This window comes from Epinephelus fuscoguttatus, linkage group LG14, assembly GCF_011397635.1.
Source record: "Epinephelus fuscoguttatus linkage group LG14, E.fuscoguttatus.final_Chr_v1".
In the NCBI taxonomy this organism is placed as follows: Eukaryota; Metazoa; Chordata; class Actinopteri; order Perciformes; family Serranidae; genus Epinephelus; species Epinephelus fuscoguttatus.
In genome coordinates, this window is record NC_064765.1 from 13,096,265 (window position 1) to 13,115,677 (window position 19,413).

The following is a 19,413-nucleotide window of genomic DNA, read 5'->3' on the forward strand; positions in this document are numbered from 1 at the left end:
AAGTTTTTGGTGAAGTCATGTGTTGCTTTGTGTGCAAACTATGCTCTGTATTCAAATGCATCAAAGCTGCGGAACTATGGCTCATTTGCACAAAGAGTGATACAATACCATCCTGTTCTACACTTTACTTCATTATGTTATACTGCTGTTTGATCAAAAATCTAAATCTAAAATTAACATATGTCTCCACCTCCTTTTTATACATACAAATCATCCCCTGAATTACTTTTTATCTGTCTTCTTCTGCAGTACAGAAGATACAACTAATGATTATTTTCACTGTCATTAAATCCACCAAATACTAAGGCTGGACAGTTAATCAACATATTATCAGATTTGCAATGTCACAGCATGCCATTATAAATGAAGCATTGTGATGCAACAGAGATGAACCGCAAGTCATATTCAAGACGTAACGGAGCGTCATCATCTTTTTAAGATTTTTTTTTTTTTAAGTGAAACTGAAATGCAAAACATTTCCTCTAAAAATTGTGACTCATATCGCAATATCTATAAAAATAATCTTTTTTTTTTTTTTTTTTTTGCATATCGTGCAGCTCTACCAAATACCTCCTTCAAGCCCAAGGAGACATCTTCAGTTTGCTATTTCTGTCCAACCAACAGTCTAACACCCAGAGTAAATCAATTTTTATCATGCACGACCAATAAAAGCAGACTATGCTCACATTTGAGAAGCTGAAAAAAGCTTATCTTTGTTTTTTTGTTGAAAAAATTGACTGAAACAATTCATTAAAATCAATTAATATACCTGATACAAATACATTTTGTCAGTCAGCTAATCAAATATTCAACCAATAGTTTCAATGTTCCCTTTTTACAGCACAAATGCTGTGCAGATGTTGATCAATATTTTAAAACCAATATCGCAACAGCCTCCAAATTAGTGCTGAAATCGTTGGGGTTTGGCCTGTTGGTTGGACAGAAGAAGACGTTTGTTAAGTCAGTGACTCACTGAGTTGCAAATAATGTCGCTGTTCACTTGAAATTGTATTATGTCCTCAAGACTGTTAATATTTTGTTTGCAAAATGTCTGAGATATCTGAGAGCTGAGAGCTGAGAGGAGAGGAGAGGAGAGGAGAGGGCAAAGGGAAAAGGAGAGCGGGGAGGGGAGAGGGGAGAGCAGGGAAGTTGAAAGGCTTCTTTTATCTTCTTCTAAATCAACTGTCAACAATGCAGGAAATTATCAAGGGAGACAAAAAAAGTGGAGACGGGGGCTCTGGAGAACGAGCGAGGGAGGGAAGGAGGGAGGGAGGGAGGGAGGCAGAAAGAAAGAAAGAGAGGAGGAGGAGGAGGGTAAACATTACAGCTCTGTGCCAAGCAAACATGAGATGCTGGGATATTTCAACAAAAAGCCACCGTTCATATGGGAGAGGAGGAGACGACGAGGAAGAGAGGGAGAGGGCGTGCAGGAGAGCGAACGCTAGGAAGGGACGCAGAAAAGGCTGGGAAATGGAAAGTGAAAGCATCACGAAGCAGATAAGCAGCAGCTGCCGTGAGACGTGAACACAACGTTTGTTTCTGTTTTGAGTGTCTTACATGGTACTGTATGTGTTTGCATGGTATAGCGTGTTGCCTGCAGGTTTAGTCTGACCCAAATGTAACCTCAAAGTAAAACAGGAAGTTACCTAAACAGCCTATGCAATACACTTTGATCACTCACACACATTGAAATGACAAAGCACCAGCCAAAGCTGCATAAGGACACTCAACAACATCAGACAACGGTGCCAACTCTTTCTAAGAGAGTCTGTCCAATCCACTTAAAGTCAGTCCTGTTCACAATATGACATCACTAGGACGAATCGCCATTCACTGATAAATACAAACAGTAGGAGCACTGTGCCTGCTCCACCACGGGGAGAACACCCATGTGCTTTACTGTGCTTTTACATCATTGGGACAGGAGACTTAGAGAGGGGACGAGAGGAAGCTGAACCTCCCCTCCAGGTTTCGACCCCTTGACCTCACCGAAAGGGAACGCCTCCGCACGTCCAAACAAATCAAGAAGTTAAACCTCCTATTACAGGTAAGGAAGCAGGAAGCAGCTTGACCAAACCACACCTCTGCTACAGTAACAGTGAACGCTGCAGTCTGGGAAACACACCTGTTGCGTTGGAGAAACAGCTGGTACGACTGATAGCGGACTTAATGCAAACCGCAGACTTAGTTTAGCACTGTAGATAGAAGAGGCGTTAATGGGAGGAATTATTATATACCAGATATGGGCAGCTTATCAGGGCAAACAGGGCAATTTAAACACTCATTATCAGTGTATATAAAAGGCATTTATGGAAGATTACTTGCACTCATAGCAGTAAAAGGTGGATAAAGTTATATTTGCATAGGCTGAGCATGTTGCTTTTCCTGATTTGCTAAAGCTAGCAGGGTAAATGCATGTTTCATTAGCTGAATCACCACCGTCCTGCACTGAGCCAGGATGTGACGAACAATGATTTTCATTATTGTTCAATCTGATGATTTATTTTTGTGATTCAGTGATGACTTGTTTGAGGTATGAAATGCCCAAAAATAGCCGCCCAAGGTGACGCCAAGTGACGTCCACAATACAAGGATATTTGGTTTAGTGGTTTAAATATAATAAGGTGAATATGATAAGTGAAAGCTGTATGTAGGCTATGAAGCTTTATGTTTATTTATTTTTTTAAAAGTCGTATTATTATTTTTGTTGCATTTTTGCGTCTCTTTTTTTTTTTTTTTTTTGCAATTTTTTTTTTTTGCAATTTTTTTTAACAGATGCTCAAATTACAGTGCAGGAGCAATTCCAAAAATGTGTCAGGTTTCCATTTGTGCATTTAGAATTTTTTTTTTTTTTTTTTAAATAATAATAAAAAAAAATTAAAAAAAAAATGTAATCAAATATAAGGATAGTATTCCTTTATATATACAGAGAGAATGTACTTAAACTAAACCTAAGGACATTTTGACATTCAAAAATATATTAATAAATTCACAAATGGATGAGAAATGATCAAAGTTGGGAAAGAAAAGTAAGAAGTTGTTCAGCATTCTTGTAAGTTCTCCATTTTTTGTCATTTGTATGAACATGACAGACTATATAACGTAATCGACATTAAAGTTTAAGTTAGGGTCAGTCCAGGAAGAGTCGCATCAAACTCAACAAGCTGAGAAAAGCAGCAAATCCTTCAATATGTGAAGCTGGAGCAAGTTGATGCTTGGTATTGTTGCTTGAAAATAAATTTAACGATTAACTGATTAGCCAAATAGCTAATAATCAGAGTCGTTCAACTCATTTTTTCAGCTCTAATACTGACCAAAGTGAGATGATCCCATCCCCAAAGTGAATTCTGAGTGCTAGAAAATGACAGATTAATGGCATACAGCTTTGAAAATCAGTACAGTATATTTCAATGCACAGCAGTGGCTATAACCTGCACTCAGACAACAGAACGGTACAGTTTAACTCCTGGAAAAGCAACATAACCAGCAACAAATGGCGATGAAGCTCTCTTCTTCTTGTTCTTCGCCCCTCTTTCACACACTCACACACACTTTCCAGAGCTGCATTGTCTTGTCTGTGTAACTCTATAGCTTCTCCTGCTTCTGTTCCTGATACACAAGCACTGCTCAGTAACACTACCCATCGGATACAATGTTCTAGGTTACCAGTCAGACATACACACGCACACGCACACAATGGCCAGCATCATCCTGCCCCTTCACTGACCCCATTTCAACCAGGCGTACCTGAAGGTTTTACTGGGCCAACAGCGAACCGCGAGCCGCTGCGGGTAGAAAGCGGAGAACCCAGATTATGCCCTGAGGTCACACGGAGACGGATGCTCTTGGCATCACGAGTCCTCATGAAACATGGGAACAACTTCCTCATCGCGCTTAGAATAACCCGTCTCAGAATATTAACAGGCGAAACACAAGCAGTCCATCAAACCTGGGTCACTATATGTCAGCGTGAGTGTTTATTTTCACCTGCCGCAGGAGAAATCGGGAAAGTGTAGCTTGTAACTGTCTGTTAAAGAAAGCATGTACTTTGAATTCTTCCCCCTGTCCTGGCTGCAGCGCTCAAAGGAATAAAACAAACTGATGAAGTGGGATCAAACAAAGCAGCTGTAAAGTCACATTTAACCCATGTGTAGGTGATGATGCACCGTCACACACAGCGACACAGCTGAGTGGGTTGTACCTGCGCAGCAAACGGTTACAGAACACAGGTCATTAAGTTATATAAAGGGTTATTCAACCCTTTGCTTGTTCATGTGAAAGACAGAGAAAGGCCAGTGCAACAATGGCTACCCTCCTTCAACCTGACTCCTGTCTAAACACCGTTCTCTCTGTTCAGTTATATAATTGCAGTGTATTCCAGTTTTTTGTTTTAAAAACACACACACACACACACACACACACACACAAGAGAAAAAGGGGATTTTACAAGTGGCAGGCTAAAAACTGGGGGAGGAAATAAACTTGCATGCAATTGCATCAGTTTGAGTGCAAATCCCTGCTTGCATTATGCTGCAGTGTACATCCTCCAGCACCACGTTCCTGGCTCTCCACACAGCCAACTCAAGTCAAACATACAGTAGAAAAACATATAAAAAAACTCAAATAAGCTGTCATTAGAAATTCTGAGATAAAAAACTTTTTCATTGACTTTGCTATGAGCACAAGAACAGCATCACAAGGCTTTATAACTTCTCACATGCCGGCCTGAGAGCTGTGTTTACATTCTTATTGTGTATAAATGTCGAAGCCAAAGAGGTTTAACTTTCAGACAACAGTGCACACTGATACAGACCTCATTCAGCTGCAGTTAAGAGGGATATGGGCGTCGCACTTAGCCCATGAACACACACTTTTCCTTTGACAATATGGATTGCTCGTATCCTTTATGATCAGCCTAGCACCTGGAACTTAAAGGTCCCATATGATGCTAATCTTCAGGTTCATACTTGTATTTGGGGTTTCTACTAGAACATGCTTACATGCTTTAATTTCCAAAAAACAAATTATTTTTCTCATACTATCTGCCTGAATATACCTGTAGTCACCCTCTGTCGGAAACACTCTGTTTTAGCGCCTGTCGCTTTAAGACACCCGCCCCAAAGAAGCCATGACTGCTTTGATTGATCAACATTTCTAAGTCTTCCACATATGTGCTCTCTGAGTCTTTGCACCATCACTGCAGGTGGGGAATTGTTGTGTGACATCACAACTTCAAGGAAGTCCTGATGGCTCATTTAAAGGCACAGTTTCTGAAGGCTTGTATGCATGTATGTATGCATTCCTCTACGGAAGTAGCGTTTTGATACTTTCTCAGTAATTTCTAAGAGCATCTATACCTGGAAGGCATGGAAATCTGACTTCTTCAATATGGGTCCTTTAAGGCTACACGGGTCATGGATGTACAAAGTGAACTGGATCCAGCGTTGGAGGCGGGACCCTGTTAATTCCTATGAAAGTTGCTCAGTGACGCATGATGCCAAAAACATTCAACTGCCGCATATAAAGTTACCTAGATGATGTGTGCTGCTCCCACATCATTGGGCCTACAAAGCAAGCACACTAGCGACTTCAACCAGTCGAGCTGTCTACCTTTGGTTTAGCACAGTGGTTCCTAACTGGTGGGTCACGACGGGTCCATTCTGAATGGACCGCAAGTGACTTGAGTATCAAGTTTGTAAAAAACACTTTATTTTGAAGTACGGTGAATTTCCGGCACTTTTATTTTGAAATGCCGTTTCCTGCTGTAAAATGAGCGACTAAGGGTTAGCTAGGAAATTAGCTCGACGACATGACCGAACACAAGTATGGTGCTTAATGAATTAAACTATGTGGACTTTGAACTTTGACAACTACGGACCAGTTGGGAACCACTGCTTTAGCACTCTGCTAACCTGTGTGGGGATAAAATGATTCAATCTCGCGACTCTTCTCTACTTCCCAAATGTTATCAGACCAGATGGATCAAACTCTGATAGTGAAACTAGTCATTCTGCGGGGGTTAAATGTATCCACTGATTTACAGACATCTCTTCCACAATGTAAACCTATGGGAAAAAGTCCTTTTTAGACCCCAGGGCATCACATGATGAACTCAGAAGTTGTAATTCAACTGTTTGGCCACTGTAAAACTTGCCTCCAATGCCCGGCTCACTTCCTGGGGGCCTGACGTGGGCTCTAAGAGCAACACCAATTTGCCCCCAGAGATCCTTCATTTCCATTACCTGTGCCACTGGATCAAAAACAAAATCCAACAGTTCCTTTAGCATTTGGTTCACATGTAGCACACTGTAGCTGCAGGCCTTGATAAACAACCTCGACTGAAGCCAAAGAAACAAAAAGAAACATCCCGGGGCTGCGACACAGAGCTTCCCCAAATCTGAAATCCTATTTTACTTAAGTAACTAAAGGGAGTATTTCAACATATATGGGGGACGCATATTTTTTTCCGCGTTGAAGAGTTTTCCTAATCCGCTGTGAGGGTCCAAGGATATTGGGCTTTATAAATGAAATTGAATTCTAATGCATTTTCTGCATCATTTTATGGTGTAGATGTGTTTCATTATGTTTGTAAAATAAAAGTTCTCTGCTACTTTCATGTTCTTAACGCTGAAAGGGATGTGGCCCCTGCGTCACCCCTGAAATCTACACCTTTGAAGACAATGTTGATATCTGTGTTGGGGCCAGATTTAACAAATAAGACGTTTTTATTTAATGTAAGAAACATTCGAAACTTACATTTGAAGAATGCTTTCAAGAGATTTGTCACATGGCTAGTCTCCATCTTTACCTCCTGTCCATACCTTATTAGGCTCACGGTCCGTAGCCTAAAACTTTTGATGCTGAGAGTTTTTGATGCCTCTGACTTGTGGAAGCAAAATAAATTGCCCATTCATGCACCACAGGGAGAATTCCTTTGCTCTCACCTAAAACCTAAACACACCTTTTCAGCGGGGAGCCAATCATTTCGTCCCCCCCCCCTTAAAGTCGGATATCAGTTTTTCACAGCAAAAAAAAAAAAAAAAAAATACATGGCCACATCAGCCTTTCACTAAAGGAATGTCATCTGACGTCATGTATTTGGGATCAGATTTCTCCCTCTCCTCTTTTTCTCTTTCCCCCTGAAAAGTGTGTGTGTGTGTGTGTGTGTGTGTGTGTGTGTGTGTTAGGTTATTTTTTCCCCTAGCCTATATTCTCCAACGTGCCCACTGGATCCAGAGCCCACAGCAGCAGGGGGACATACACCCCCCCTCCACCTCCACCACTGATCATGACAGCATGACAATTACCAACTCACTCCTGTTATTATATGTAGGCTATGTATTTAAAAATCCGCACCTCAAGTCATCTTTATGCATCTTAAATTTTCCGACCTACAGCTGCCACATGTGTGCTCTCCTCTCCCGCTGATGACTTTCAGTGCTCCTTGTGTGCAGGCATACGTGGAAGTGCTGGTAATAATCGATCGTCTCAAGCAGCAGGAGACCAATGTTTGATTTCCACGTCTGCATCAGAGAGGCTGAGAGAGAGATTTGTCTTCCCTGCACAAACAGACAGACACGTAGTCGTTTCTGAGAGGGAGAGGGAGAAGAGGGAGAGGGAGAGACTGGCTGGAAGGAATGCTAGGATATGCTGGAGTTGGGATTTTTTTTTCCTCCTTCTCCAAAGCCTTTTTTCCTGCATTCTGCAACCGCACACAAACTCCATGGAAAGTGGCTCCAACGCAGCCTCTTTAACATCTCCAAACTCTTATCCAACGCATTACAACCCCCCTATAGAGTCAATTCAATGATTTCGCAACCCCCCTCTCTGTCAAATCTGACTGCCTCAGCATCTTCCATTCCAACTTATTTTCCAGCTATAAAAAAAAGTCTCCATTTCCTGATTTTTGCGCAGCCACAACAAAAACCCGAGCATTGCCTGAGTGCACATAACGGCGCAACAACTGCGATGTGTTGCACAAATAAAGCCAAAGAGTGGAGGATTTGTCCTGTTGCGCACTCACTCCATCTCAAGTCCTCGGAGACAAAAACACATTCTTTCGTGAAAGCGGAGAAATCGGGACCACAAAGCGCAAAGACTCCCAAATACGCACGACACACTCACTCGAGAACTAACACGATCATCCCCGCTGCTTGGCTTTTACACTGTTTCAGGATAAACTGGATTCTTTTTGTTAATGGCCACAAAAGTTTCGCTCCACAGCAGCAGCAGCAGCAGCAGAGGAGCAGTTTTCCTTTTTCCTTTGCGCTGGCCAAGTGGCCCAGACTGCCGGCGTCAGCGCTCAGCTCTCCAAACTCACACACACTCACAGACACGCACTTCGAAAAAGTTTTTCAACATCGACTCCATCGGCCTCCGCTCCCCGTTCATCGCGGGGTTGTTTTCGGTACCGTGAAAGAAGTGTAACAAAAAGAGAAGACTCACCTCGCTGCAATAAAATAATCTTCAAACAGACGGGGCTGCGTGTTTTTTTATTCCCAGGGTCGGGTCTTGCCTGTCTGCTGGCGCGGCGCGACGCGTACTGGGAGACTCCGCCATGTCAATCAAAACGCGACGCACATGTAGGTCAGAGCCCGCCTCCTTTTTACCGTAATACACTGCGCACCGGGAAAAGCCAAAACAGAGCAGAGCTGCTGCTTCACCTTTGTGACAGAGGCAATCAGCGGGCTTGTCCTGTCAGGAGGAGACGGTGTGTCACAGGGAATAAAAAATAAGTCACCCTCGGTCAGTCCTCAACTATGTATGACACAGTTTTTATATTATTATCATTATTATTAATTATCAGAAACATTTCCTGTGCTTCCACTTTACCAATATTACATTATATCATAGGTTAATACTCACTGTAAGATATCATCAATATAAATATAAATATAAGCATTGTTGTATGCACTGTATATACTGTACTGTCATATTTACCCACCTCTTGTAGCCTCTATAAAGCAACCATGAATCATCCCATATACATGCCTGCAAATAGTGCTGGCTCCAAGTTGCATTACTGTATCATTGTTTACATGAAACTGATTGTTGTTTTATATTGTTATTGTTCTATATTAAATTGATAAATCTAAGGTCATCATAAAGAATGTGGTGATGGAGACATGTGCCATTTTTGTATGTTGTATTTGTTGCATTTTAAATGTGTTTGGATTGGCTGCAGGAAACTCAAGCAAGTCCAGTTGCCTATGATATAGCACTTGTGATTCGTCACCAACAGACTGGCTGCTACCTTGCCCAGATGTCTCTTGTAAGAGGTATTTTTAACCTCAATGGGACTTCCTGGTTACATAAAAAATAATTTATATATATGTTGTGATATGAGAACACATATCATCTTAAATTTTTTTGATATAGTAATATTGGAAGTGTTGTCTTTTCCTGGTTTGCATTACAGCAAATTATTGTGATTTTCTGGACTTAACAGAGTCTTCTAACTGTTGCATTATTTCCCTTTTACCTACTATAGATGTATACATGTATACATATATATATATATATATATATATATATATATATATATATATATATATAACACAATGTCCGGTTGGCAGGGATTGGCAGTATTTCTATGACTTGTATTTAAAATACGTATTTCAATAACATTTGAGTATTTTGTAATTTGTATTTGATAAGGCCGATAAAAAGCAAATGTAATTTGTAACAAAATACTTTTGAGTCGAGTAATTTTGTATTTAAAATACTGAAAATACTTTCTCCACGAATCAAAAAACAAAAATAATAGGCTACAGATTCTTATAATATTGGATGTAACAATATTTTTTACTTTTTTTAAAAAAAAAAAAATTATCTATATGTTTTTTAAACTTGGGCCATTCGATGTGCCCTTCAATGACCTAGTGGTCTGTTTTACTGGACTGTGCATAACATAGGAAATTGTATGTTGTTGTGGTTGATGCTTGGGATAAGTATGCTACAAATGAAATGCCTCACGTCTGCGACCAAATTTGCTACTATCACGCCATTTATGGATGAATCAGGGTAGTTCTTTCTGGCATAGTTACTTGTGGTCTCTAATTGCAGCATGTCAATTTTGAGCATTTTGGGTCAAGGACTTTTTGAGTTATTCACAAAAAGATTTGAATCGTTTAGTATAGCGCCACCTATGGACGAATCACGGGCATTCTTTCTGGTATAGTTACTCATGGTTTCCAGTTGCAGTATGCAAATTTTGAGCCTTTTTGGTCAAGGACTTTTTGAGTTATTCACAAAAAGCTTTGTGGACCGACCGACCAACAGAGTGACCTATAGAGCTGCGGGTCGCTGCTAAAAAGAAAAAGAAAAAAGTATTTTCTGTATTTGAAAATACAAAAATACATGTATTTTATTTTGATACATTTTCTGGCACCAGTATTTTGAATTTTATTTTGATACATTTATTTGAAGGGTATTTTATATTTTCTATCAAAATACATTTTGATGTATTTTTGCCCATCTCTGCTGGTTGGGTATCCATCATCTGTTTGTCAGTCTGGATCTAGAAGTCCCACAGGATCTTAGTGCGGTCATTCTCAACCAACTTAGGAGGTGTCTTCCGCTCTGACCTTGGGACTTAAAGCCCATACTCAGTGCAGATGTTCCTGCACACTATGCCGGCTGCTTGGTTATGGCGTTCCATGTACACCTTGTCCTGGTGAGGTAGACCCCTGCTTTTGTATATAGCAGTTAAATTATAATGATTATAATTTAGCCATCAGAATAAAAAAGCTTAATAATTATTATATGAGAAATGTTCTGTAACCATGTCATTTGATGGCCTCTTATCAGGTATGTTATGAGGATGCAAAGAAGCATCCATTTGACACCTCAACCATCACTTTCAGCCTTGACCAATTGCTGTTATGTTACTGTGTCCTAAACACATTCTCTCCTGAAGGGCTATGTCAGCCCCAAAAAGGTGGTTGAACCCTTCTGCAAACAACAGCAGCTGAATCCAGTTTACACTGGTTTCCGTTTGTCTTTTATGACCCAGAACATCTTCGTACCAGAACCTACATCAGCAAATGACCTGCAGTGACCTGTGTCGCCCTGCTCCCACTGATCTCTCACGTTTTATCACGACCACAGGAAAAAAATCAATAAATGTCACTGCTGCAGAAGAAGAACTTTATTATGATAAACAATAGTTTCCTGCAGACAGACTTTAAGAGGTTTGAGGGTAAGTGGGTGAGATCTGTGTCCAAGTGTCTTCAAAACAACTTAAACAACAGGACAAAGTCCCTCTGGTGGCTGCACTGAAGCCTGGCATTACTCAGCTGACAGGTCCAAGGGTTACAGGTCCGAGGGTCTGGTGCTTAAGACAGACCAATAGGCTTCACATGTACTGTACAGGGTAAACTATACTCTGACCTGTAACTGTACAGTATGGAGCTTCCTTTCACTGAATGCATTACAACACAGCCACATGTACACACAGAGCAGCTTTATCTTTGCAGATGATTCTTTGAGCGTGTCGGTGCCTGAAATTAGACATTAACATCATCAAGTACATGTCAGGATCAGAGCATTGAACCTGCCAAGTGTCTCGGTGCCAAACGCCTCATTTAAATAGTTTCATCATAAACCCACATATTGGCTTTTGATGAAAGCACCAGCTACTATTAATAAATGATTTCCAGGGAATTTTAAAACTTAAATTGGTGTAAAATTACCGAACAGATCTTTTAGAGATGGTCAGTATCAAGGATTTTTGAAGATTTTGACTGAGAAGTGAATTTAATTCAGCAGAAAACAGCAGCAAAATGAAACACTGCTCAATAACACCCTCATGAGACTCACTGACAGCCAGTCCCAGAGGGGAATTTGCTCAAATTTGGATATCAGACTGAAACAGTTGAAGAGTTCTTCAGCAGACAAGACGTTGTTTTATTTCTACATTATCATAACTGCGAGCTACGTAAAAAAAAAAACAAGTGCTAACAACACAAAAACAAGCTGTTATATTAACAACGGGGTTTCCATCTGTTATGTACGTGTTTGTCTCCAAACAGTAATCGGCCTCTTTCTTTCTGTATTTTCAAGCAAGCAGACTCAGCCAAATACACTCATTGCCCCTGAGTTCTAGATTTCTCTCTGCTGGCAAACACACACACACACACACACACACACACACACACACACACACACACACACACACACACACACACACACATTCCAGCAACTGCACTAAGAAAACAGCCACTGGTGTAATTCTAAGCCAGCAGAAAAATGGCCCTGGATCAGGACAGTGTGCCTGTAAGGAATTAAATTAAATTCACTTCTATTCAATAAACACTAATCATCCTCAAGGGGCAATTGATGTGGCAGGCAGAAAAACCCTTCTCACACACCAAAAGTGCAACGCAGGTTATAGACAGTGGGCACACACAGACTGTGGAGCCCCCTAACTGCAGAAACTGTGATACCACTTAAACTATCTGGGCTATTTCCAAATTCCATTAGTTCAAATTTGGGTGTATACTGGGATTATATTTTCTGCTAATTTATTGGAGCATCACAAATAAATTCAACTGTTTAAATCTATCAAAACGTGTTTTTTTAATCTTAAGGACAGGGAAGTAAAATGCACCGATTATTCTGCCTCTCTATAAAAACTTTAAAGTCCCCATATTGTTCTGTAGAGGTTCTCTACTGGCTCTTCAGCTTAGTAAAATTGGGGGAAAACATACACCGAAATAGCCTACAAACAGTTTAATTCCAGAGGATAACGCATTAAAGCATTTGACCTCATGTACATGGAAATATTCCAGGTTTCAAGAGGTAACGTACTGTGTTTGTCAGTAAGAAGTGTAAGTGTAGTGCAAGATTCTGAATCTTTTAAAGCAATATTTTATGAGAAGTAATTCATAATAATTCACATTATAAGTTAAAAACTCATTTAGAAGTATATTGACTTTCCCATGGTGTCATCTAGCATCATTCAAGGGCCCCCAGGCTTGAAAATTTAAAACAATATTGTGCTATGTGGCATCTTCAATGGTTTTATATAGCACTATTTGACAAAGGTGCTGTGTAGCATCTTTTAAAAATGGGTGCTGTATAGCATCAAAACAGGTTCCCCTATGACTACGAACCAAAAAATGCCCTTAGTTTCTGTTCAGCACCATTTTTGTTTATGCAATTTAGGAGCTAAATGCTATTATGTAATAGCATTTAGCTTCAGAGCTGAGTTGTTTAACCTGTCATCAGTGTAAAGTGTCCATCAATTCATCTGTCAAGTAGCTCCCTTTGATAAGAAATGGCATTACCAAAACAATACTCCAGTATATTAATTCATTTTCCCAAATCGCTTATCCTGCTGGGGGTCGCGAGTTGGCTGGAGCCTATCCCAGCTGACACTGGGCTAGAGGCAGGGTACACCCTGGACAGGTCACCAGACTATCACAGGGCTGACACATAGAGACAGACAACCATTCACACTCACATTCACACCTACAGACAATTTAGAGTCACCAGTTAACCTGCATGTCTTTGGACTGTGGGAGGAAGCTGGAGTTCCTGGAGAAAACCCACGCTGACACGGGGAGAACATGCAGATTCCACACAGATAGGCTCCCCCACCCTGAACCAAGGAACCCTCTTGCTGTGAGGTGACAGTGCTAACCACTGCAACACAGTGCCGCCTGATCCAATACATAATCTTAAATAAATAATCCAAATGAAGGTACTATGTCACATTGATGAAAAAAGGCATAATGCAATCCTGTTCACTGATTTTCCCTCACTGGCTGTGTTCAACTGGAGGTTTTAAAGGGATAGCTGCTGCAGACTGACTGCAAACCACAGGTACATTACATTTGTACATTATTATGTAGCAGATGTGTTGAAACCTTTACATTTATTTACATTTCAACAGAGCTGTGGTTAACGCATGGTTAGATTTAGGCTCACTATGGTTAAGAAGACATCATGTTGGGTTTCGATGGCACAGTCACGGCTGGGGGAGACGTTGATGTCATGGTAAAACAACCAACGCTTTTCGTAGCACTATGCCGGCTGGAAATGCAGCAGGTATTTCCCTTTGGTGTCAAGCCATCCACCATTCCATCTCATGATAACAAAGTCAACTTATATATGTCACTTTAGAAAAACTGATATGATACATATGAAATGTGTAAGCCACATATTTGTGGTTTGGAGAAATGTACAATGCCAACATTCTCTACCAGCGACCGGGCTGGACAGATGCAAAGTAATGCCAGAACAAACTTCCAGCTTTCCATACTTTCAACTGATAAGATGTTGGTTTTGCTTTGATTAAATGTTTCCACTCATCATGGCCATGTCATAACATTTAGTTTTTACAGTTCGTAGCTGTTCTATTGTTTACATTCATACTTACATGAAGTGTTGAGTGTTGAAAAAGCCTTTAAACACTCTTCAAATGTTGCAAACACAAGCAAAAAAACAATTAATAAAGCTTTGCGTTACTTCATGCAGGACACAGAAGTCATATACCCAGGCTGTAACCAGTTGACAGCCAGCTGATTGGATCATTGCTTCTAATCAGTCACACACCAATCACAGCCCACTCTCACAACAAAGCAGTCCGTTTAAATATGGCCGCCTACTCACTGATACCTGCCACACTAATGCTACTTCAAACTGCTGCTGCTGCTGCTGCTGCTGCTGGCAAAGCTTTGCCTCCACCCCAGCCTCCACCTTTGTAACTCAGAGTTCTAACATGGCTTAAAGGTTAAAAGCACATTTTATGTCTTGCTATGGGCCCCTCTTGAACACCCTGGGGGGTTTTCTGCATCGCACACCCTGCATTGGTTAGACATTAGGTCCGTTTCCACTGAAGAAGTTCCTGGTACTATTTGGGGGGCAGGAACTTTACAGGAACGTCCTCTCGCTCGGCCCTCTCAACCGCCATGTCTCCACTGAGAGAGCGGAGTAGGAGGAAGGTTCCTGTAAAGTTATAGGGCTCTGGATGTGACGTTATCATTGTGCGACCATTTTGACCTGGGTGATGCGGCAAAGAAACAAACAAAGAAGAAGAAGCAGAAGTACGAAGCAGAAGTAAGAAGAAGAAAGTAGACATAAGAAAGACGATTGTCAACATGGAAGGAGCTGAGGTGGTTGCTGGGTTTCTGGTGTGTCTGTTCGCTTACATGGCGGTGGAAGCTATGAACGAGAGTCTGCTGAGTTTTGTCGCTTTCTGTTGACGTCACATCCCGCCTTGAGTATATCCAATAAGCACCAAGTAATCCCCAAGCCCCACCCAGGAGTTTTTCGCAGCCGTTCTGAGTACCTACTCCGAGGCAGGGACTTGTTTAGCCTCTGTAAAAGTTCCAGAATTCTGTCCTCAGACCGGGGGTGGTTCCTGCAGTGGAGACACGCACCAACGGCCCCGGCCCCGTAAAATTACCCCGAAGTTCCTGCAGTGGAAACGGGCCTATTGCTGCTTGTCTGATTCAGGGAGCATCTTAAGAGTGGAACCATCAGCGCCACGTCTAGCTGTATTTCCATTTCTTGCAATAAAAAGTTAAATCTATGATGAGAGTGTTCCTGACTGAAATGATCTTAATTCCGTTCTTGTCCATTTTAGGGCCAGAATGCTTGTATTATAAACTAAGGGGTGACTATTTATATGTAGACGAAGTGTTACCATGGGAATCTGTGACAGAAAATATTCAGAAATACCTCGTATTTTTGACGTTGTTGCATTTATTCCATGATTTTGGCCTCATGCCTTCACAGACTAGAAGAAGTAGCAAGGACAGGGACTACCTTGTTTATAGCTACTTTTAGCAATTAATCTTTACAATCAAATCAAATCAAATCAAATCAAAATAAAGCTGTGTGCAAGTCATCAAGAAGATCGACAAAGTGGTATGCACGACATAATATTTACAGTTGATGAAACAATCTCGTCTCGTGGTCCATGTAGTATGGTAGCTGTCCTGGAGCTTTAAGTCATATCACATGATCTTCATTGCCCCACTTATCATGGAAAATGGATGTTCAAATTTTCATTTTTTCCTGATGACATTAAAGACCTCTTGTCCCATGTGGTTCAAAGTTTGAATAATATTTGTAATATTTTATGCAGGTCACTAATGAGGCAAATCTATGTTATCCCTCATTGATCTCTTCTATTAAATCTGTATTAATCACGAAGCTAAAGATGCAGATAAAGAGAAGCAGATGAGTTAGGGAAGGGCTTAGACATTTTTTAAACAAGTGAGAAAGGAATTGTTGTGCAACAGCGGCTGTAACTCAATATCAGGGAGATGTTCCCACGATTTCACACAGTGGAACACAGTGCTACATTTGGGCGTCGTGTACCGTCGCTGTGTGAAAACCTGTTGATTCGAGTAAATGTGTTAACAAAGCCAAAGCGGGGCAACCTTGAGTGACGTGCTGGACTTTTACAGACAGCCAGTCACATTAGATTAGATCTGTGGAGAAGAGTGGACGAGGAAAGACTGGAGGGAGCAGATCTTGGAACAGCGAGTGCAGCTATTTCCCCTGTATGTCAGGGCCAGGCCTCCACAACCACCAGATGTTTACCACCAACCCAGCTGCTTTCTCTCTCTCTCCGTCTTTCTCCCCGTCTCTCCCTCTCAGATTTTTTCTCTCTGAGGCTCTTTAAAGCAAGCCCTCCCTGTAATCATGCACACTCAGTTCACCAGAGGTCTTTGAAGTAAGTGGAATGTGTCCAGCCATATGATAGCACGTACTGTATATTCTTATAGCACAGAGAAAGCACAGCGGAGAAAGAGATTGTTGGATTGCAGCCAGGTCTTCGGTGTGGTTTTCTAGATGTTAATTATTGCCTTCACTCAGCTCTTAGATGCGTGTGTGTGTGTGTGTGTGTGTGTGTGTTTATGCATGCATTTATGCGTGTATGTTGTGTCTACATGAGTGTGCATATGTTGGATGAAATGCAAGCCCGAGACACCAGGTGACAGATGATAATGGGCGTCTGGCTGCAGAGAGGATGAAACATGATGGTGTGTGTGTTTGTGTGTGTGAGGTACTTCCTCCGCTAGATGTGAGGATGGAATTTGGCTCATCATGAGTTCAAAGGAGTCAACCCAAAGCTCTCTGCACACCAACAAGAGCAGGCATGCCTCTCTTCTCTCTCCGTGTGTGTGTGTGTGTGTGTGTGTCTTTGTCTCTTTGTTAACCTCTCTCTACCTCTCACCCCCTTATTCTCTCTCTCTTTTTTTTTTTTTTAGAGTTCTGCAATGCAGCTGGCTGGACCATCAAACACTCGCTTCAGTTATTTCTTTGGTGTGTGTGTGTGTTTGTATGTGCATGCCCCGAATGGTGCATGTCACTGGGAGAGATGTGTGTGTACATGTGTCTGGAAAAAGACAGGAAAAGAAGGTGGATGTGATTTTGGAGGCGAGCAGCACTAAAGTTTCATCATCTTCTTTACTCAGCTTTACATGATGTTACACCACATCATTTTGTACTACTATTTAAATGACAAATGTTTATGTTTATTTTATTTAGAAAGGGACATTGCATTTTAATTAACATGATCACTTAAGTCACCTAAATGTGCCAGATTTAGCCATGCAGGCTAATTTTAATCTGCAGTCCCTGGCAGGTTGATGGCATATGTCCATCTATCTATCCATTTTCATCCGCTCATCTGGGGCGAGGTCATGGGGGCAGCAGGCCAAGCAAAGCACCCCAAATGCCCCTCTCCCCAGCAATGCTTTCTAGCTCCTCCTGGGGGAACCTAAGGTGTTCCCAAGCCAGATGTAATCCCTCCAGCGTGTTCTGGGTCTGCTCCAAGGCCTCCTACCAGTGGGACGTGCCTGGAACACCCCTAATGGGAGGCGCCAAGGAGGCATCCTGATCAGACGCCCGAACCACCTCAATCGACCCCTTTCGATGTGAAGGAGCAGCAGCTCTGCTCCGAGCTCCCTCCTGATGTTCGAGCTCCTTACCCTATCTCTCAGGCTGAGGTGAGGGTTTGGACGTAGATGGACCAGTAAATTGAAAGCTTTGCCGTCCGGCTCAGCTCCCTCTTCACCATGACAGTTCGGTGCAGTGCCCACATCAGTACAGAACCCGCACCAAGCTGCCGATCCATCTCATGCTCCATTCTACCCTCACTCATTAACAGGACCCCGAGATACTTGAACTCCCTTGGTTGAGGCAGTAAACCTCCCCAACCCAGAGGGGGTAATCCACCAGTTTCCGGGCAGAGAACCATGGCCTCAGATTTGAAGGTCCTCCAAGAATCACCACCTTAACATGGTGGAGGGGTTTGCGTGTCTCTGTGAACCTGGGAGCTGTGTTATCCAGGGCTAATAGTCTCCCAAGACAAAGTGGTCCCAGGGAAGGGGCCAGACCACGAGCAATTCAAGAAGACCTTGATGAAACGAACAGTTTGGACCTTGAGCACCTTGCCGGTATGGGGTATGGGTACCGGAAGAACCCCACCCTCTAAAGCAGCCGAGTGTACTCTGGGCTTTTTAAGACATATCATCACAATGTTTCTTTTATTAAACCTAACCTTTGTAACTTTGCATTAAGTATTGTGATGGGCAAGGCCACACAAAGTAAAAGCCAGAAGTGTTACCGTGCTGGTGGGAGGTCTCTTCCTGGAGAAGCAAGAGGCATGTCCAAGAGCAGAGAGCTGCTAAATCCTGTGGCCAGCTCATCAGGCAAAACCATCTACTGCCATGTCAGAGGGGGGATTTGGGTTTAGTTAATTTTTTCCTTGGTATAAGTTATACTTAAACGTCCATTTTGTTTTTTCCCTTTTTGTGTTTGATGGTTTGGCCAAGCTGCTTTATATGTTCCCTCATGGTTCATTTTGTTAGGTCAGTTTGCTCATTTAACACCTTGTTTTATTGCCGTTATTTTGAGTATAGTTCTATTTTGTTGACCTCTTTTATAGGCCTAGTAATGAAGTTCTTGGTTTGTATTGTTTTTGCATCTTTTGGGTAAATAAAAACCCTATTTTTTCCAGCTAACTCCTGTTTTCCTCATTGCCTTTCTGCTTGGTCCCTGACAGTATATAACATCATTCATAGGCGCTAATTTGTTAGATATCATACTCTGTTTTACGTGCATTTTCATAAGATATCATATAAATATATGGTGGATAAAAGACCCAAGTATACTGAGATGAAGCAGAAACAAAGAGAATGCAACAATTTTCACCACTAATGTTTCGTTTCAAATATATGTCAATTGAATAAATGATCAAAAAATGCTATTACAACCAGCTACATCCAAGCTAGCAGTGATGCTGCAAGCTCAACGCTAACATCATAAGGCTAACATGCTCACAATGAAAATGCTAATATGCTGATGTTTAGAGGGCAATGTTTACTATACTCAGCGTCTTTGTACGGGTCCATGTCATTGGTCTGACATCCCATTAGTCCGACGGTCCGC

At 41.6% G+C, this 19,413-nt stretch overlaps 1 protein-coding gene across 1 annotated transcript in view; it reads right to left on the reverse strand.

Annotated features, from left to right (window-relative positions):
- Positions 1 to 8,574, reverse strand: part of fndc3ba (fibronectin type III domain containing 3Ba) — a 152,848-nt gene extending 144,274 nt beyond the window's left edge. The window contains exon 1 of the mRNA XM_049597183.1: positions 8,446 to 8,574. The gene's annotated coding sequence lies outside the window, so the exon portion shown is untranslated. The remainder of the gene's footprint in view (positions 1 to 8,445) is intronic.
- Between the last annotated feature and the right edge of the window lie 10,839 nt (positions 8,575 to 19,413).